This window comes from Struthio camelus, chromosome W, assembly GCF_040807025.1.
Source record: "Struthio camelus isolate bStrCam1 chromosome W, bStrCam1.hap1, whole genome shotgun sequence".
Taxonomy (NCBI): Eukaryota; Metazoa; Chordata; class Aves; order Struthioniformes; family Struthionidae; genus Struthio; species Struthio camelus.
Window position 1 is genome coordinate 2,070,026 of NC_090981.1, and position 21,846 is coordinate 2,091,871.

The 21,846-nt window shown below is 44.5% G+C and overlaps 1 protein-coding gene across 1 annotated transcript in view; it reads right to left on the bottom strand.

The window, feature by feature from the left end:
• The window catches only part of LOC104139595 (zinc finger and BTB domain-containing protein 5), a 105,229-nt gene that overhangs the window by 29,278 nt on the left and 54,105 nt on the right, over window positions 1–21,846 (bottom strand). Inside the window, exon 2 of the mRNA XM_068925880.1 lies at window positions 17,310–17,406. The gene's annotated coding sequence lies outside the window, so the exon portion shown is untranslated. The remainder of the gene's footprint in view (window positions 1–17,309; window positions 17,407–21,846) is intronic.

The following is a 21,846-nucleotide window of genomic DNA, read 5'->3' on the forward strand; positions in this document are numbered from 1 at the left end:
CATGAGCTTTGGGCAGATAATCAAAAGTAAGAGTTTCTATTTATGTCAAAATGTCTCAACATACTTTGCATTTGGGAAACAGAAACATTTTTTCAATTCAAAATTTTTTTTTAAGAAAGGAGATTACATATTGAATACTGGGTTTACATAATGATACTGTTTAAATAATGATATATGGTTCAAGAATATAAAAGCTTATCCAAAAAGGAAGCAAACTTCCACAACTTTACTTCACAGTTAGTGTTCTGGATGGAAAACATGCTTCATCTGAATGACATTTTTTTTCAAGGCTGCACCAAAAAAGTGCACAAAATAGCAGATTGCATGTGTTTTATGGGGCCTCCATCTCTCTGCAAAATAAATGGAAATCCTTCCCCCATTTTGCTACTCAACCTGGAACAGGTAGTCAAGCATCTCACAGGAAATAAACTAAATACTCTATCTTTTTATAAGCACCTTTTTAATAGATACATGAAGAGAGTATTTCCATATTCCCATTTGACAGTACCATTAATACTGTGAGTACAGATAGAAGCTTGCTAACATTTCTGAAACATTGTTTTGTTAGGTAAGGTATAGAGATAACTATTTCCTCTAAGTGCTTTTCTCTCTCCGCTGTTTTGATATAGTGGCAATGTAACAATATGAAAAGGGAAAAGAAATGATTGGCACCTGTGGCCAGAGTTTCCACCCCAACTTGTATGAGCTACACTGATATTTTAAGTAGCAAATGTCTGATTTTGAATAATAGTGGAGATGAAGAACATCAATTTGGTTCTTGAGGGGTATCAGAGTCCAATACTCTCTGACCAGGTTCTTTTAGATATTCCACACATGGAGGGTATAATGTTTAATATCAAATTTACTTCTTTGAGGATATTTGATGTTACATGGGACTTTTGATTTAGCAGAGTGATACAGCAATATACTGAAATCACAATGCAAGTGTAAGTTACACTTAGCAGAATATCGCAATTGCAATATACAGTTCAATCACAATATCAATGTGATTCCCATGATTGGTCTTTGCAATATGTTCACCATCACGTCCCTAATCGCCAGGAAGGAATACGTGGGTTGAAACCAGCTCAAGCCCATTGTTCTCTTCAAAGTTCTTTTGTTAGTTGTTCAGTTTTTATACTCTATGCTGGCTTGAGCCACATATATACTCCCCCCCCCCCCCCATGCTGGTCTGCTGGCTAACTCAGCAAGACCTGCACACTCTTTTGATGAACTCAGGGATAAACATTTACACCACCAGTTGATCCACTCAACTGTGATGCAGTCAGTTGAGCCACTCAACGGACATAGCTGTTTATCTAAAACAAAGGCCACCCTCCAGTCCCATTTGTGTTGAGATAAATTCAGCTTTCTGTGCAGCAGCTGTGGTCAGTCACTCCCTATATTCTTCCTTGAGCTTCATGGGCACATCACCCTTGCCCATCTCCTCTGAGCCTTCTTCCATTGCGGGGGTTTATTGGTCAGTCACAAGGGGATTGAGACAATCATCAATAGGTTTCATACAAGAAATGTGTCCATTTATATCATTTTTTCAATGGTTTGGTATACAGTTCTGCAACTGTTCCACTGCTTTATAGTTTCTCTTACATCATATGCGATGGGCCTGTCCCTAGGGACATGGAAGGGGATAGATAATTAACCTCATCATCAACTTTCTTATTGCATGTTTATAGATAACAAAGGACTGAAAAGCAGGCACTTAAATATTTTTTTAAACTTGTTTCTTTATAAATTACTGCCAGATACAATTTTTATTTAGTTGGACTGACATAAGAAAAAACTGTAGCATTTCTATTTCTTTACTGAAGTACACTTGTGATGCAAAATACAATAAGGTTACACATGCATCCCAAACACATTAACTCAAACTTATAATAATATTTTTATAGTGGTATGATCATAGTAAAAAACTTACTGATCTGAGACGTCTTGCATGCCACAGCTATCCCTCTAATTCTTGCTGGCATGCTTTAGGCAGACAATATCTCCTAATTTTATCCTACCAACACCTCTAGCTGAATAGAAATGAGAAAAGTTTTAATGAGAGCACATTGCTACCATTTTTAACAGTTCTTCACGCATGCACAGACAGTGCACACTGTAATGTTAAAATGTAAATACCTCATTCGGTTTTTTTTAATATGTCTATTTTCTAATTTTGTAAAACTACATGTTGAACCTGTTTGAACCCTGTTGGTTCAGTTTTAGAATCTTTATGTTAAAAGTGATGAATAAGACAGAAACACAAATAATTTATTTTATTTACCGTATGAAAGGCTCAATGCTAGTTCATAAACAGTTTTCACTGTCCAAACTAAACTGGATAAAAGCTAAAACATAGTAAAGCTTGGGAGTTTAAAAGCTTCTTTTTTTTTTAATTTTTTTTTTTTTACCTTTTGGAACATTCCCCCCTCCTGAAAATTGTGATGTTGCTAGGTAACTACTACACATACATACACTATATTAAAATAAGTGAAAAGATGGAAAGATGTTGGTTGCTTTAACTTATAGTTTTGATGCATAAAAATAAGAGAGGTGAATGAAGGCTATTCTTTGCTATAGTCTATACTCACATCAGCATAATGCCCTTTCATATCACAGTGATTACAGTGTTTACTCCAATAGGCTTTCTCAAGACACTCTTAGAATAGTGTCCTGGCAAACAGCAGTTCAAACAAAACCATGCTGAGCAAGTGTTTTGTAGGTGACCTCTTTCTTCACACAAGCAACAAGGGGGAATTTTCTATGGAGAAATTAAAAAAGTGTGTTAGCTGGATTTCTTTCAGCGGTTTAAAGAAGGGGGAGGGGGGCCAGAAACAGATTAAAAGTGAGAAATAAAACATCATACATAATGTCTGCTCACAACTAAGAATAGTATAGCTATTATGTTTCATGAAGAAATTACAGTGATAGAACACAATAAGCAAAGTAAAACCTGAAATTGTAATTCCACAGATTGTCTTTTGGACAGTGACTTTGGGTCAGAAGCACTACAAAACAGTGTATACACTTGTATTACTTGCTCAATAAAATCAGCAAACATTAACATTAAAGGAGAAAGTGCATTTTGCTCAGAGTAGAAGAAAACATTAGGACTTAACTACTCTGTGTGATCTCATATTTTTGACAAAATTTGTTTGAAAGTTTTTTTAAAAATCCATGTCATAGTAACGTGCTATATAATATATAACACAATGAGTTGGAATGGTTTGTAAATATGGACCATTTAGGCACATACTTTGTGAGTTATGCAAATGAGCCTAAGTGCCTTCATAGAGTATTAAATGTAAAGGGTTGAAAAATATTCTGGGACCATGGCTGCATCTGTTTAAAGCCAATTTCCTCAGTGATCGTATGTTAGCATTTCAAGGGCTTACATTGCAAATGGATGAGATGTTGTAACGGGTGAACAGCAGAAGACTGGCAAGGAGACAGGAGCACGCTGACCGATCAATCAGTCCAGCACACCAAAACACTTGGTGTGCAGAACCCATGAGGAGCAGCGGGTCGCGACCCTTAGACTTGCGCCACATAGGCACCAGTCTGGACTTGTGTACTCCTAAAGACTTATTGCTCCCCTTGTTATCCATAGCGCATGTGCAGTACCCCATACTGTAGCCTATTAATTCACCTTAAACCCAGACCCCCCGAACCTCGCCACGGGTCGATGCTCTGCGGTGCCTGGGACAGCCCGGTCACTTCCCCACAAGGTTCCCGGGGTTCCCCTTGCGGTTCAGGGATTTCAAGGTAATAAACATCTAATAACCTTGCTCCAGGAAGGTCTTCTACCCCTGCGTATTCCAAGTGTCAGTTAGTGCTGTTACCACTTGGTGTAGTTGGCAGGATATGCAGGGGAGAACGCCCTTCTGGGTGAAATCGGGCGGGTGGGGGAACACTCCAATGGGCCAGTTGCGTAGTTTCTGGTGGGCTTGGCAGCACTCGCCCATTGGCCAGAGGTAGCGGCTGCCAGTAATGTCACTCCACATAGTGTGGAAACACTGCTGCAAAAGCTACGATTAAATCGGCGTACAGGGCAGAGCAGAAAGCTGTAGGGGAGTTGGGGGTGGATCACAGCACTCCACGCCCTAGATGCTGAATGGTCACATCTACAGCAGCATATAAAAGATATGGAGAGGGAGCATGCAGATTTGAAAAACGCAAAAACCATTGTCCAAGAGGTAGTGGCGGCACAGTCTGATCAAGCTCAACTGCTGGCAGGAAATTGTGAAATTATTGCAGCATGCATTACAAATCAAAAGCACTCCCGAGCCAACCGACCACCTGCCACAGCAGTTCAAGTTCAAGCAGTTATGAGTCAGCCTGACTGGGATCCCAAGAAATGGGATGGCAACAGCTGGGATGCATCTAGTGATTTGGAGGGGGAGGAAATGTATAACATCCCTGCCACTGAGGCTCGGCCGGTACTAGAAATGCGCTTGGAAACTGATGGTACCAACGACCCTCGGAATCACATTAGACAAGATCCTGTATTGCACATTCTGTACTAGTGAAATACAGGACTTACTGCAAAATTATAAACAGCAATCTGGGGAACCGCTACTAGTGTGGTTTGTGCGTGTTTGGGATAATGGGGGAAATGCAGTTAACCTGTTAAAATCTGAACTTAATCAAATGGGAGTGCTAACTACCAATCCTAATCTTTGGAAAGCACTCACAGATATTAAAACCCTGCAAGGCAATGATGGTAGGGAAATAGAAGCCCCTACTCTTTTCTGATGGCTGTCTGCAGCCATTCAGGAAGTGTACCCATCGACTGGGGAATTAGAAGCCCTGGTACCCCCCTGGAAGACACTGGCAGAAGGCATTAATGCCCACAGGCAATTAGGTGCAGCATGGGTAGTGGCCATGGGGACACAGGTCCTGACGACATCCATGTGCAGAAAACTACCCATGCTGCTTTTCTGCAATTGGCACCACTCCAATTTAAAGCTGCGTTACTGGGGGTAGTGATGGCTGCGGACGGTACCATTGGGGAGTTCATAACTACATTAATGGAATTAGAAAAAGTAATGGAATCCAGTAAGGGGGGTCTGCCCCATTGCAGGACAGAAAAATAAGAAAGTGAAAAACACAGGGACAAACACAGGGAAAATTACCAGACGAACAACGTGGAATGGTTTGTTGCGTGCCAGGATTCCCTCAGAGGAGATTAATGGGTTGCCGACTACAGAGTTTTTCCGCTGCTGGCACCAATTATCTCCTGAGAAACGAATGGTCCAGCTGTTAAAGGCTCTGGCTGCCCAGCCACCGGCAACCTTGTCAGCTCCCCCTGTGCCGCAGCAGTGGAAATTACCCAAAGCCCATCAGTGACTAGCAGGCAGGTCTCCTACAGCAGCACAAAATGTGGAGATTCAGTCATATCAAGCAGGGGGACCATCGCCCGTAAGGTCTGCTTACTATCCACTGGCCATGGGGAGGGGAACAGCGTGTAACGGTGCTTATAGACACAGGAGCAGAAGTAACTATACTTCACAGCAGCCACGCTCCTGCAGACAGTGGGATCCCAATTAATGGGTTAGGAGGTGCCGAAGTCAGGCTCTCACTTTCCAAGTGCTACCCCAGGGGTACAAACACAGCCCAACCATTTGTCGTGGCAGCAAATTTGCAGAACATTCCCTTCAAAGGAGATGTCAAGGTGTATCATTACATCGGCGACATCATGATATCAGGTGGTGATATAACCCTGGTACAGTGAAGCTTGGATCACTTGGTGCAGCACCTCACTGAAAGGGGATGGGCTGTTAATCCTGACAAAATTCAAGGGCCATCAGCAGAAGTAGTATTCCTGGGAGTACTATGGACTGGGCCAGATAGGAAAATACCCACCAAGGTACTGGATACAATTCGCCTTTACCCAATGCCTCAAAATGTGGGGCAACTACAATTGTTCCTTGCTTTGTTGGGGTACTGGCGAACATTTATTCCTCATTTAGCCATGCTGATGCATTCTTTGCAAATGCTGGTCCAGAAGGCCAGTACCTGGTGTTGGAAGCCAGAACATCAGATAGCTTTTGATTTGTGTAAGGAGGCAATCCTGCAACACACCTGCTTACAGGCACCTCGAAGGGATCTACCCTTTGAACTAGAAGTGACCATGGATCAGGACACATGGCGTCCTGGGGTCTTTGGCAACAAGCAGGGTGTCAGAGTCCAGTTGTATGGGAAAATGCAGAAGAATGTGGAGGAGCTAGGCGATGGAAGCTAGCCAGACCGTTCCGTGGGAAAAGGAGCATCAACAGGGCATGTTGACCCATAGTCACGCGGCTGAGCCTGTGCTAGTGTGGCACTGCACCTGGGCTTTGAATCGGAAGCAGTGAATTGAGATTAGCGATGAGCTCAGTATGCTCACTGCACATGCATGTAGTCCATAAAAACCTCACATAGTGCCCCCCCCCCGGCATTCCTCACCCTGGACCGATGCTCAGCGGTGCCAGGGACTCTCCTGCTCCATTATTGCCTCGATTGGGAAATCATTGGGGAACCCCTGCTCAGACGCAGAGGTAATAAACGCTCAGTATCGACCCTAGTGTGCCTTGTGTTTGTGTATCTGTCCCTGCCGGGAGTCAAGGCGATGCCCCCGCCTTACCATTACAATTGATGTACTCTCTGACCAGGTTCTTTTAGATATTCCACGCATACGGAGAGTGCAATGCTTAATATAAAAGTTTATTTTGAGGGAATTTGATGTTACACGGGATTTTGATGTAGCAGAGTGATTCAGCAATATACTGAAATCACAATTCAAGTGTATACACTTAACAAAATCTAGCTAGACAGATCAAGCACAACACCAATGTGATTGCCATTACCAGTCTCAAATATGCTCGCCGTCACGACACTGGGCGTCCCCAGTCACCAGGAAGGAATACGTAGGTTGATACCAGCTCAAGCCCGTTGCTCTCCTCGAAATTTCTGTGTTAGTTGTTGAGGTTTTATATTCTCTGTTGGGCTGAGCCACATATACGCTTCCCCCATGCTGGTCTGGCTAATCTCAGGGAGACATTCACATCCTTTTGGTCAGCTCAGGAAGAAACGTTTACACCAGGTCCAGGTAACGGATATGGCTGCTTATCTAAGACGAAGGCCACCCTTCGGTCCCCTTTGTCTTGAGATAAAGTCAGTTCTCTGTGCAACACCTGCGGTTAGTGAGCCGCACCCTACACTGTCCTTGAGATTTATGGGGCACCTTGCCCTCTGAGCCTTCTCCCATTGTAGGGGTTGTTGGTCAATCACATAGGGGACAAGCAAAAAGAACCTGTCGGTTACTGGTCACGCACCTTGCGAGGTGCAGAGACTCAGTACGCTCCCCTGGAGTGCCAAATTTTGGCAGTAGTATGGGCCCTTCAGGATACCGAACGTATAATTGGGTCAGCCCCTGTCAGATTGCATACACCTATACCCCTGCAAGCTTGGTTAGAGGACTGGTCCGCATGGGCCCATACTGGCGTAGCCCAAGCAGCAGTGCATTTTAAATGGAAGCTCTATCTGCAGCAACGAATGCTAGCAGGTAAACCCACTATCAGCACACCTCACGCCTTACTCCTTGGGGTGGTTACCTTTATGCACGAGCCAGCCTTGGATCAATGGAAGCAGCCAAACACAGAGGTCCCCAGTCCAACTATACAGGATACCCCCAATTATGCAAAATTATCCCCTGAACAGGAAGAAAGGCATGGTTCACAGATGGGTCAGTCACATACGACCCTACGGGCCGACAACTATTGCAAGTGGCAGGCCTAAACCCAGAATGTGAAACCATACTTTTCAATAGCGGTCTGGGGCAACCCAGTCAATGGGCTGAGCTATGAGCAATCTTTTTAGTAATTGGGGAAACCCAAGGCCAATTATATTTATATACCGATAGCTGGGTGGTATATAAGGACATGACCACATGGATGGCAGTGTGCACCACTCAAGACTGGTGTATCAATAGCAAGCCCTTGTAGTGGACTGACATGTGGCAAGCCATACATACCCACAGCCTTCAACGAGAACTCGCTGTGCGCCATGTAGATGCTCATACTAAGAGAGACATGCTAGAAGCATGGTTTTACACAGACGTAGATGCCCTGGTTAGCCCAGTAATACAGCAAAGGGTAATGCAAATTCACATAGCTGCAGGGCACCGAGGTACCCTGGCAGCACAAGTCTGGGCCAGGGCACAAGGGGAATATATTTCACTAATGGCCCTCTGTGCTGCCCGGACTGGCTGTACAGTATGCACTAAGTTTCATCCAGTCCCATTAGAAAAAACCTTGGGAAACATTCATCGAGGAAGTAGACCAGCAACAGTGTGGCAGGTGGACTATGTGGGACCTTTGCCCCCCTCTGCAGGAAAAGTGTATACATTTACAGCAGTTGATACTGTCTTCGGACTATGCTTTGTGTTCCCTGTAGTGCACGCTGATCAAAAATCCACCATCCAAGCCCTAATGGCACTAAGCCTTCCATACGGTATTCCTCAGCAGATACAGAGTGATCAAGGGACTCTCTTTATCAAATCGCAGATGCAGTATTGGGCTGAGGATTGCGCAGTGGATTGGGTATTTCATACACCCTATCATCCCCAAGCTAATGGGCTAATTGAATGTGTTATTGAAGGACTAAATACGAAAATTCACTCCAATGCATACACTTAAGAGTTGGCTCACCATGTTGGATAAGGCTCTCTTTTCACTTAATAATCAATTTGTGTCTGGAAAGACCCCATACCAGTGTTTGACAGAGGGTAAAAGAGCAACACTCAAAGTGTTAACAAAAATCGCTGGGGATCTGTGGACTCTTAGACCCCAGTTAGACGGGTCTGGGGAATATGTAGTGCACACCCCAATGCCTGTTAAGTTAAATGCTGGAGAGGTGATGGCCATCCATACAGACATTGCTTTGCCCATCCCTAAGGGATTAATTCTCCACCTCGTTCTGCACCACCATCAACTACTATGTTCACCTAGTGTGTTAACGAGTGTGGACGAGGCCCCTATCTCACTCATATTGATGAATATAGGGCCAACTGACCTTTACATTAACCCAGGTGAAGTGTTCTTGCAGGTTATGGTGCCCCTAGTGCACAGATGAAAGTTGCCACACCACCACAGGTGCAGGACTCTATAATAGGTCAGTGTCTGGATACAGCATCCTCAACAAGAGAGGCTTAATGGCATGATTCTCGCCATGGGGCAAGGTCAAACTGCATATGTGTTACCTGATAACCAGAATGTTCCATATTATGTTCCCATATCTAGATTATCACAGTGTATGTTGTGACATCACAAGCATGATGTTGGTATTAGCCAGCATGATCGTGCTAATAACCTTGGGGAGGGCAGCTGACTCTGCAGAACAGTCGCTTATGTCAGTCTCAAGTTCCTCCAATATGTGGGTCATGCTGGCACGCACGGCCCTGAATTCCTTGACATTTTGCCTGCCAGGTGGCATTTCCATCGGGGAATTGATGTCGACCTGCTTCATTGGCGTACCAACACCAATACAAATGTTACACAGTTACTCTATGTTGAAAGCATTTGATGTTGACATTAGCTATCTTAACTTATATGACTTGGGGACAGTGATCCCAAGGAAAACTGCAGAAATGTATGCTTTCCATATTGCCAGCGTAACTACTGCAGATGTTTGTGTTATGTTTGTCAATTGTCCTTTACGTTGTATAAATCATACAAACCATATATTGCAATGCAATTCCATCATTAATATTAGTTATGCTTACGCTCATTTGCTCTTACCTCCTGGGTGGTTCCTACTCTGTGGAATTACTGCTTATACTTATGTGCCCATGAACAGTATGGGTGGACCTTGCACCATTAGGCGCCTTACACTTTTAGCCAGTCCCTTACGTCAGCAATGGTGAGCTAAGTGAGAGACCCTGCCAATCCCACCTACTTGTGACTCACATCTAACCTTATTCTCAGGAGCTGAGGCTTTGGCCCTCACTATCTCCCTTGTAGGAGTGCCCTCTATGATAAGACATAACTACCATGCCATAGTCAAAATTGCTTGCGTGTTAGCTAAATCAATAAACCTAATCTCCCCTCTAATTGCAGCTTTGAATGAAGAGCAAGGAGAGGTACGTAGAGGAGTGTTACAAAATAGATTGGCCATCAACTACCTATTACTCCCACATAATCATGGATGTGCAGAATTCAAAGGCATGTGTTGTTTCAATATCTCTGACAATAGCAAACTTATTGAACAATGCATAACTGACCTCCACAGCTTGGCCTTCTCTCTAAAGCAGAGTACTGGTGGGACTTGGTGTGGCTGGCTGACCTCTCTATCTGGCTGGGTCGGGAAAATAGTACAAATAATACTTGCATTAATTTTTACTCTGATATGCATTTATGTGGGTATATCTCCTGTGTCATCCAGTGTGCCAGTGTATGTCGGTGAACCACATCAAAGCCATGGACCTACCAGCTGGAAGAGTAAGAATCGGTCACAGGGAGGAGTGTAGTGGGTAAGCAGCAGAAGATTGGTCAGCATGCTCCTATCTCCTCACCAATCAATTATTCCAGCTGCCAAAACACTTGGTGTGCAGAATCCATGAGAAACAGCAGGTCACAGCCCTTAGACTTGTGCCACATAGGCGTCAATCTAGACTTGTATACTCATAAAGAGTTATTGCTTCCCTTGTTATCTGTAGTGCATGCACAGTACCCCATATTGTAGCCTATTTGCCTTAAACCCACACCCCCCCTGAATCTTGCCACGGGCCCGTGCTCTGCGGTGCCTGGGACAGCCCGGTCACTTCCCCACAAGGTTCCTGGGGTTCCCCTTGCAGTTCAGGGATTTCAAGGTAAACATCTAATAACTTCACTCCAGAGTGGTGTCTTCTACCCCTGTATATTCCAAGTATCAGTTACCACCCTTAACAGATGTAGTCACAGAGAAATTTTTGCAAACTTGTTTGTGAGGAGTGACAAATTCAGACTCATGTAACTGCAGCCATTTCTTCACAATATGATTTTTTTTTTTTTTTTTTTAAAAGCTCTAGCTCTGTATTTCTGGACAAACATCCCAAAACCGTTAGAGCTGCTTCAAAGTTGAATTTAATTTCACGGTCTCTATGACTTTTAACATTATTCCTACCCTAGTATATTATATCTAGATGGTCTTTCCTTCATTTGCTAAGGGTAGTTTTGGATTCCTTAAGTTCCCAATGTCAAAAGTAAACTCAAACGAAAATTTTATAACTTAAAACTACTTTTTTGAGGGGGAAGGAAGTGGTGTTAATATATTAAGAAATATGTCCTTACAGACTTCCGGAGTATTTATCTCTTCTCTCTGTTCATTTACACTTATAGATATTTTTCTTTATAAGAAAATACAAGAACAATTATCTTCACAAAAGAGAGCGTTAATTTTATAAAATAAACTCATCTTAGGCAAGACGAATCATCCTTCAGGCTGGAACAACCATTCAAGGAAAGTAACAAATCATTGAAGAAAAGCTTTTAATGGCAAACACAAAAGAGTATTAATTCGAAACAACAGCTACATGTACAAGCAATTAATATGCTGCATTTACAGAATCACAGAAAGGTTGAGGTTGGAAGGGACCTCTGGAGATCATCTAGTCCAACCTCCCCGCTCAAGCAGGGTCACCTAGAGCATATTGCCCAGGATCACATCCAGACGGGTTTTGAATATCTCCAGGGAAGGAGACTCCACCACCTCTCTGGGCAACCTGTTCCAATGCTCTGTCACTCTCACAGTGGAGAAGTTTTTCCTCAGGTTTAGGTGGAACTGCCTGTGGTTCAGTTTGTGCCCATTGCCTCTTGTCCTGTCCCTGGGCACCAAGGAGAAGAGGCTGGCCTCATCCTCTTGACACCCTCCCTTCAGATACTTGTACACATTGATGAGATCCCCTCTCAGTCTTCTCTTCTCCAGGCTGAACAGGCCCAGCTTCCTCAGCCTTTCCTCAGAGGAGAGATGTTCCAGTCCCCTCATCATCTTGGTAGCCCTCCGCTGGACTCTCTCCAGCAGTGCCATGTCTCTCTTGTACTGGGGAGCCCAGAATTGGACACAGGACTCCAGGTGAGGCCTCCCCAGGGCTGAGTAGAGGGGCAGGATCACCTCCCTTGACCTGCTGGCAACACTGCCTAATGCACTCCAGGATACCCTTGGCCTTCTTGGCCACAAGGGCACACTGCTGGCTCATGGTTAACTTGTTGTCCACCAGGACTCCCAGGTCCTTCTGGGCAGAGCTACTTTCCAGCAGGTCAACCCCCAGCCTGTCCTGGGGCATGGGGTTATTCCTCCCCAGGTGCAGGACCTTGCACTTGCCTTTGTTGAACTTCAGGAGGTTCCTCTCCACCCAGCTCTCCAGCCTGTCCAGGTCCCTCTGAATGGCAGCACAGCCCTCTGGTGTGTCAGCCACTCCCCCCAGTTTAGTATCATCCGCAAACTTGCTGAGGGTGCACTCTGTCCCTTCCTCCAGGTCACTGATGAATACATTGAACAAGACTGGACCCAGGACTGACCCCTGGGGGACACCGCTAGCCACAGGCCTCCAACTAGACTCTGCGCCATTCACCACAACCCTCTGAGCTCTGCCATCCAGCCAGTTCTCAATCCACCTCACCGTCCACTCATCTAGCCCACACTTCCTGAGCTTACCTAGGAGGATGTGATGGGAGACAGTGTCAAAAGCCTTGCTGAAGTCCAGGGAGACAACATCCACTGCTCTGCCCTCATCTCCCCAGCCAGTCATTCCGTCATAGAAGGCTATCAGAGTGGTCAAGCATGATTTCCCTTTGGTGAATCCATGCTGACTACTCCTGATCACCTTCTTGTCCTCCACATGCTTAGTGAGGACCTCCAGGAGGAGCTGCTCCATCACCTTCCCAGGGATGGAGGTGAGGCTGACAGGCCTGTAGTTTCCTGGCTCCTCCTCCTTGCCCTTTTTGAAGACTGGGGTGACATTGGCTTTCTTCCAGTCCTCAGGCACCTCTCCTGATCTCCAGGACCTTTCCAAGAGGATGGAGAGTGGCCCAGCGATAACATCCACCAGCTCCCTCAGCACTCGTGGGTGCATCCCATCGGGGCCCATGGATTTGTGGATGTCAAGTTTGCACAAATGATCTCTAACCTGATCCTCCTCAACCAAGGGAGAGTCTTCCTTTCTCCAGACTTCCTCTCTTGTCCCCAGGGTCTGGAATTCCTGAGGGCTGGCCTTAGCAGTGAAGACTGATGCAAAGGCAGCATTCAATAACTCTGCCTTCTCTATATCCTTCACTACCAGGGCACCCGCCCCATTCAGCAGTGGGCCCACATTTTCCCTAGTCTTCCTTTTGCTACTGATGTATTTGAAGAAGGCCTTCTTGTTGTCCTTGACATCCCTTGCCAGATTTAATTCCAAATGGGCCTTAGCCTTCCTTGTCGCATCCCTGCACACTCTGACAACGTCCCCTTTTCCACATTCTGTAGACTTCCTTCTTCTGCTGGAGTTTTGCCAGGAGTTCCTTGCTCATCCATGCAGGTCTCCTGCCCACTTTGCTGGACTTCTTCCTCAGAGGGATGCACCCATCTTGAGCCTGGGGGAGGTGATGCTTGAATATTAACCAGCTCTCTTGGACCCCCCTTCCTTCTAGGCCCCTACCCCATGAGATTCCCCTAAGTAGGTCCCTGAAGAGGCCAAAGTCAGCTCTCCTCAAGTCCAGGGTTGCAATCCTACTCATTGCCCTGCTCCCTCCTCCCAGGATCCTGAACTCCACCATCTCATGGTCACTGCAGCCAAGGCTGCCCCCAACCTTCACATCTCCAACTAGACCCTCTCTGTTCGTTAGTACAAGGTCTAGCATTGCACCTCTCCTCGTCGGCGTCTCCACCACCTCTGTCAAGAAATTATCAATCCTCTGCAGGAACCTCTTCCTCTGCTTGTGCCTGGCTGTGCTGTCTTCCCAATATATGTCAGGGTGGTTCAAGTCTCCCATGAGAACCAGGGCCTGTGATCGTGAGGCTACTTCCAGCTGTCTGTAGAAGGCCTCATCGATGACTTCTTCCTGATCAGGGGGCCTGTAGGAAACCCCCACAACAGTGTCACCCATGTTAGCCTGCCCTTTAATCCTTACCCATAGGCTCTCAACTTGCTCTTCATCCACCCCTAGGCAGAGCTCCATACATTCTAGCTGCTCCCTCACATAAAGAGCAACTCCACCACCTCCCCTTCCTGGCCTGTCTTTCCTAAAAGGCACATAGCCATCCATGACAGCATTCCAGTCATGTGAACTATCCCACCATGTCTCTGTGACTGCAATGAGATCACGGCCCTGCAACCACACACAGATCTCTAACTCTTCCTGCTTGTTCCCCATGCTGTGTGCATTGGTATACAGGCATTTCAGAGAGCCAGTCAAGCACGCAGGCTTCCCAGGAGAGGTGCAAGAGGATCCGCCATAGCCATGTCCCATGCTGTCTCCCCTGGCTGCATGCACCCGCTGGAGGCATCCTGACTTGAGCGGTGTTTTACTGACTCTCCTGCCACTATACCACTCCCCTTCCTCCATCTTGCCTAGTTTAAAGCCCTCCTTACCGGGCTGGCCAATCTGTTGGCAAAGACATGCGTGCCCCGCTTGGTGAGGTGGATCCCATCAATCCCCATCAGCTGTTGATCTTCAAACAGGGTCTCATGGTCATAGAAACCAAAGCCCTGTTGCCAACACCAGCAGCGCAGCCAGTTCTTAACTTGGAAAACTCGTCTACTCCTCCTCCTGTCCTTTCCCCTCACAGGCAAGATTGAGGAGAAAACAACCTGGGCTCCCAGACCCTTGACCACCATTCCCAGAGCTCTGAAGTCCTGTTTGATGGTTTCCAACTTGCCCTTGGTGTCATTAGTGCCCACATGGAAGAGCAGCAGAGGGTAGTAGTCCGAGGCATGGACAAGCCTTGGCAGTCTTTCCATGACATCTCTCATTCGAGCCCCTGACAGGCAGCAAACCTCTCTGGACAAGAGATCAGGTCAGCAGAGAGGTGCCTCTGTCCCCTGCAGCAGGGAGTCACCCACAACAATCACTCGCCGCTTCTTCCGGGGGTTCCTGCACAGCACAGGGTCTGCCAGGCCAGTTGCCTCCCTTGCAGCCATGCCCAGCTCCTCCTCGGCTTGGAGGGCGCTAAACTTGTTCTTCAAGGGTAAGTCTTGAGGAGGAGCAAGAGCCTTTCTCCTTCTACGAGAGGTCACCAGCTTCCAGCCCTCTTCAACAGCATTATGATGCACCTTTACACACGGTACAGAGCCCTCCAGCAACTCCGCTGCAGTGGAGGGTGGGGACTCTTGGAGCTGCACAGTCTCTGAGAATACCCTGTCAGTCTCCTGCTCATCCTCTCGGATGCTACGCAGCCTACTAACTTCCTCCCGCAGCTCCTTTATCTGGCAATACAACTGGTCAACCACAGCACACCTCACACAGGAGAGCTGACTGTCAGCCCAGGCCTCACGGAGAGGCCCCAGGCACTCCCTGCAGCCTGACACCTGCAGAGCTGCATCTGCTGTCTGAGGGTCTGTCTGGGTTGAAGCCTCAGACACAGCTGATGCAGCACCTCCAGCAGCCACTGGGGAACGTGCTCTGCAGCGTGTCATGACCATGCCCCGGGGAAGGACACACCACTGTGCAAAATGGAGAGGTGCCTTCTTTGCCTTCTGGTGCCCTTCTGTGCAAACTTCTACACAAACTGCTGCATCTGTTCACTGCATCTGTTGGCTGTGCTCTAGGCCTGGCTCTTACATAGGCCTCTGCCTAGCAGTGACTCACAAGGGTGCTTGACCCACCCAGTCAGGAGCCACCTGAAACAAAAGCCCCAACTCCCTCTGACCAGGGCAGCCCAGAGAGCTCCTTAGCAGCAGCCCCACCTAGCTGGAGCTTCCCAGGAGAGGTTAAGTCAAGGCCCCCTGCAGTAGTCCTTGCCTAGCTCTCCCTTCCTGCTAGCAGCAAGCACTGTCTAGTTCCTCAGGGGTCCCCAGAAAGCCTCCACAACTCCCAACAAGGCCCACAAAAGGCCCAGGCAGAGCCCAGACACTGCTGCACAAACTGCTGCGTCTGTTCGCTGCTTCTGAGTTCTGCAGAAACACCACTGTAAGGCAACAGAAAATGAGGTAGCCTCACCTTGAGTTACCAATTCTCATTTGTCTAGAACAGTTCCATCCTTGCTAGAAAGACAAAAGCAGGAATGATGCCATTCCCTTCCTTCCCCCAATAAAAGGGAGGAATGTAACATCAGTTGATAATTAGCAAATAAGGGTTCTCAAGAAGACTATTCATTTTTTTTGAATATCTAAAGATGTTCCAGTTAGTGCAAAGAAAAAAAAATTATTTCCTCTAATTTCAGGTCTTTCTCCCTTTTACCCAAGAGTATTGCTAGTAAACGTGGCTAGAGACTTGCCAGTAAAACAGAATGATATCAACTTTTCCTAGTAAAATCTGAGAAGAATGCAAAGACTGGGAGCCCAAGACACTCGCATTGCATTTTTTCCTAGAACCTTGGGGGGGATTCTCCCCCTTCTTTCACGAGGCAAAACACAGGAGGTAGACAAGGACAACAATAAAACATGTCTGATACTCTAAACCTTGCACCAGGGCATGGACTTTGAATCAGGAAATGTAATCACCACAGATTTCAGGACTATCAATATAATTTCTAATACAATCTTGAAGAGTTGAGGTATGGAAGCACAACTAAGACAAACATTATAGGAGGTACCTGTGAATTGGAATGGTTGTCACACATCATAATTTTAAAAAACATCTAGACTATTGAGAAGAAAATGGAAGACTAGACAGTACCTTATCTTCTTCAGCCAGTCATTGAATGTATTGCACAGAACCAACAAAGAGTAGGATACTGCATCAGTGACAGTAGTGACATTTAAACAATGTCCAAGCAGACAGCAAGTCATGTTTTGACTGTCTTCAAAATAAAATAAGACCTACACCTGGAATGTTTTATTTGGTGTGGTTCTACTATACATTATACTAACAAAATGTTCCTAAGTAATTTACTGACAAGACTGTTCTTTTTGCTACTATATCTAGCCCAAGATGCTTCCTTCTTGAGCAAGGGAGAAATATCTGCAAAAGACATTTTTCCTGGAATAACTGTCTACACTAGGGGCTGCTGCCAGCACAGCTTACAACGGTCAGGAAGTGCATTTTATTACATTACTGATCAACAGAACTGTGCTGGCAAAAGTACATAACACAAGACAGCAAGTTCAAATTGACTGATCCACACAATGAATGTCTAACCTAAGAACTTACATACACATAGTTCCAGTGGCCAGGAATGATAGAAAGGTTTTGGCTTTGGTGTTGAGTGCATATGATTTTGAAGTAATCCAGATCTACATCATGAATTCTAAAAGGAAAGAGGAAACGTTCATTATTTTAAGTCTGAGTAGTTACTTTTGCTATATACTGAGCCCCTAAAACAAAGGCCAAACCAGAGACAGACTAATAAAATGTTACCCCTCACATGTGGAAATGTCCTCTGCTAAGAACAACTTCAGAAAAATCTCATTTCAACTCCTTGCTATGTTAGCAATACATAAGTTCCTGAATGCTAGAAGTTTGTGTCCCTTTTTATTATATGCCACTGATTCATAAGGTGCAGTAAAAAACTGAATTTACAAATATTTTCCAACAAAAGTCTACTGTACAAGTTTAAATCACACACTTATGAGATCTTAAATGTATTATTGTTAGATTTCCTTTTGTTCTTCCACATGTTCAATCTAATTCATGCCTTATACTGAGTGAAGAAGAATATACATTAAGCCAATAAGTCAATGATGAAGTAGGTAAAAATGCAATGGCTTTTTTAATGGAATTGGGAAGGCAAGGCATAAGAGCAACGATAATTGAAGTCTGCTACCCAGTAAGACTCATGATTTCAGAAAAAGAAGATAGAGTACCAACAGTAGAAAACCACCTACTCAACATAAATGCCTCCAAGTAAGCATGTTTTTTAAACAGAACAGTATATACCACTCAGCAGCACCATTCAAAAATCTGTGAAAATGAGAGGGTGAACTGGATATTATTAATCTGAGAAAGAAATATCCAACTAGCTTCCCTCTCAGAAATATATAAAAAATGTTAACTGGTCACTCAAAAAGAGAACATCTAACAGGTGTTCTACAAACATTGGTTTCCTTTTCCATTACTATATTTGATGACATGCTCTTTGAATTACATACCTGCCTCCAACCTTCATGATTTTCTATGATTCATTATACTAAAGATTAAACTTCAACTTCCAAAATTGTTCATCCTTATGAAAGGCTGCAAAACATTCCTTTTTACATTCTTACACTGCTGCAATAAAAATAGCACATATCATCCTTCCATATATTTTTTTTTAACTCAAAAAACAAACAAAACCAAAAACCATATTCTTCCCCCAGGAAGAGATTTAATACTGAAAAAAAGAAAGATATGAGATAGGAGATTCCAGGAAATCCACAATGATTTCACTCTTATTATCAATTTCAAAGGGAATACACATATTGAAAAATACTGATGTGCAGGAGTATAAAAAAACTTCTTAAATACAAAGGAAAAATGAATTGCTTAATCATGTCCTATATAATATTTGAATTGTTAAAAATTTACTAAAGTGCTAAAATGTCCAGAATGACTAATTTTTATCTAAATCTCCCTTTATTTTATAAATGCACATGAAATTCTAATTTATCATATGATACAAAACTGAAGAGATTAAATTCTACAGGAAATGTTGATATAACTTATGTTGCAGGTTTTGCAACTTTCATTGTTAGAAGGTAGTCCTCTGCAATTCAACGAGGACTAATGCTGAAACATTGTTAAAACACACAAAACCAACAAATACCACAAATCAGGGGCTGGATTACAACCTCTTACTTCCGCCTCTTTGCACTTCTCTGGCAGAACAAATAAGCTACAGTGCCAGTCTAATCAGCCAGCTAAAGATTCCCTTAGTGTCAAGAAATTCCTAGGTGGCATAGCTGGGTCTACATCACCTCCCTTGGTGCCAGAAGGGTCTGCATGTCCTCTAAGTTGCACCAGGGGCTGAACTGACTTCTGGCCAGCCTCAGGATCAGGGAACTGCAAAGGTGGCTCAAAGGCACCTTTGCCCTTCCCCCTTCAGCTGTGCCAAGCAGAGCTCAGCTACAGCTGAGGATTGAGCCTGAAAGCTTGAATTGGGGGATCTGAGAATGCTGTTTATTTAGTCATATCATATTGCTGGAACTCGTGGTTGACTATTTAGTCCTTTCCCCCAGTCTGCCATGCTACCCTTCTCTCAGGGTAGTGTGCATTTTTACACTCAAGGTACAGACATTAAGCTACTTTGTCAGGAACATATTTTACCTGCTGCAATATGCTATTTGTTTAAACAAAAGAGAGACTCAAGAAATCTCCTTGGGTTATATACTGTTTCCAAAGCTTTTACACATGCCTGCAGGCTCTATACATGCTGAATAGTATATCCTTTCGCTTTTCTTATTTTAAATTCAGATATTCATGAACTCTGACAATTTTTTAAAGATTAAGTTTCTGTAAACACAATGTTATCTTAAGAAGTTCAAATATTAGACAATTCCCCAGGGGAAGAAGAGCAATATGTTCTAGAACAAGTAGCTGTATATTTTCCACCAAGTAACTATTCTTAATTTCTAGAAATGCAAATGATTTTGCAGTTCATGCACTTCAAAGCAAAAATAACATAATACTGCTTACACATGAGTATCAAGATGCCAAGGGACCCAAAGCAATTCTCAGTGCAACATTTTCAATGGCACAGACTAGCGATCACACAATACTGGTGATACTCTCTAGTTACCCTTGGCAACCCTTCTCAACTGTAACGATGCTGCCCTACAATAGCTTTCACTGGGCAGCTTTCTCTTCTCTTAGCTGAATGCTTTGGGACCATCTGCATCGGAAGGCATAAAAGGCTAGCCTGCCTGTGGGCCCGTCACTCTGAACAACACCTCTCTGACCCCGATTAAATACAACTTTCAATCCTTTTTGTCCTCCCTGTTGACTTCTCCTATTAAGGGAGCCCTTTGACAAAGAAAGCGGAAGAGTGGACTAAGTGCCCCCAAGAAAGGTGATGTCTGATACTGCTCAACACAAGGATTAGCAAGCCAATACATAACCCCTCCCCCAAACTTGCTTTTGTTAAGAGGAAAAGAAAAAAAAAATAGTTTTAGCCAAGTCTTTGACTAATTCAGTAGATACACAATTCAACAAATAGCTATACAAGATGCTTGCTCTGAAAGGAACAACTACTGCAGAAGAATAAATTGGGGAGATAACTTTCATCATCATGACAGAAGATCATGATGATTGACAAGAATGCTAGATATATCATTTGCTGTCTACATAACTTTAAAAATAAAATGAAATTTTTGAATGGGAAAGGATAGCAGAAAGAAATGTTTAAGGTGTTATTTTTAAATGAAGATTGCTTCCTAAAGAAGGTTCTTGCAAAATAGCTCAGTTTAGGTTGTTAAAGCTAACTTAAAAAGTAGGAAGGTAAAAAATAAAAACAAGATTGGCTAAAAAAAGTCTAAATTATTTGCCATTTGAGATGTGACTGTTTCCATAAGTATACCAGAAGTCTGTGTAACTGGTGATTTCCCCCCCCCCCCCCCATGTGTAAAGCTAAGAGGCAGTTTTGCTTAAAGAACACAGAGCTTTGGGAGGAAGATTTTTATTATATATAATTATATATATATATCCCATACATTGGCAGTAGACTAGGAAAGCAAATATATCAGATTTGAAGTTTTCATGGGGCCAAACACAGCAAATCTATCATCTAGCATAATATGAAGATTACAGCAGCAGAACTACTTGCCAGTATAACTATTTCCTCACGCTACAAATAAATAACATTTTTCCTTTCTTTAGAAAGGTTCTACCTCCCAAAACTCTGAAGTCTCTAGTCCAACCCCCTGCTCAAAGCAGGGCCAACTTAAAGCAAGTTGCTCAGGGCCTTGTCTAGTCAACTTCTGAATATCTCCAAGGATGGAGATCCCACACCTTTCCTGGGCCCCTGCTCCAATGTTCGACCACCCTCACATTAAAAGTTTTTTCCTACCATCTAGTCGGAAATTCCCATATTCCAACTTCTGCCCATTGCCTCTCATTCTATCTCTGTGCACCTCTGAGAAGAGTCTGGCGCCATCTTCTGTACACCTTCCCATTAGGGAGCTGTAGACAGCAATAAGATCTCCTATTTGCCTTCTCTTCTCAAGGCTGAACCAACCCAGCTCAGCCTCTCTGTATGTCATGTGCTCCAGCCCCCAATCACCCCAATGGCCTCTGCTGAACTCACTCCAGTATGTCCATGTCTATCTTGTAATGGGGAGCCCAGAACTGGACACAGCACTGCAGATAGTCTCACAAGTGCCAAGTAGAGGGGAAGGATCACTTCCCTGGACCTGCTGGCTCCATTCTTGCTCATATAGTCCATGATGTGATTGGCCTTCCTCACTGCAAGGGCATGCTGCTGACTCACGTTCAGCTTGTCCACAAGTACCCCCCGGTCCTTTTCTGCAAAAGCTACTTTCCAGTTGGTTGGCCCCCAACCTGTCCTGTTGCATGGGGTTATTCTGTCCCAAATGCAGGACTCTGCACTTCCCTTTCTTGAACTTCATGAGGTTCTTCTCTGCCCATTTCTCCAACCTGTCAAGGTCCCTCTGAATATCAGCCCTGTCCTCCAGCATATCAACTACTCCCCCCAATCTGGGGTCATCCACAAATTCGCTGAGAGTACACTCTGTCCTGTTGTCCAGGTCATTAATAA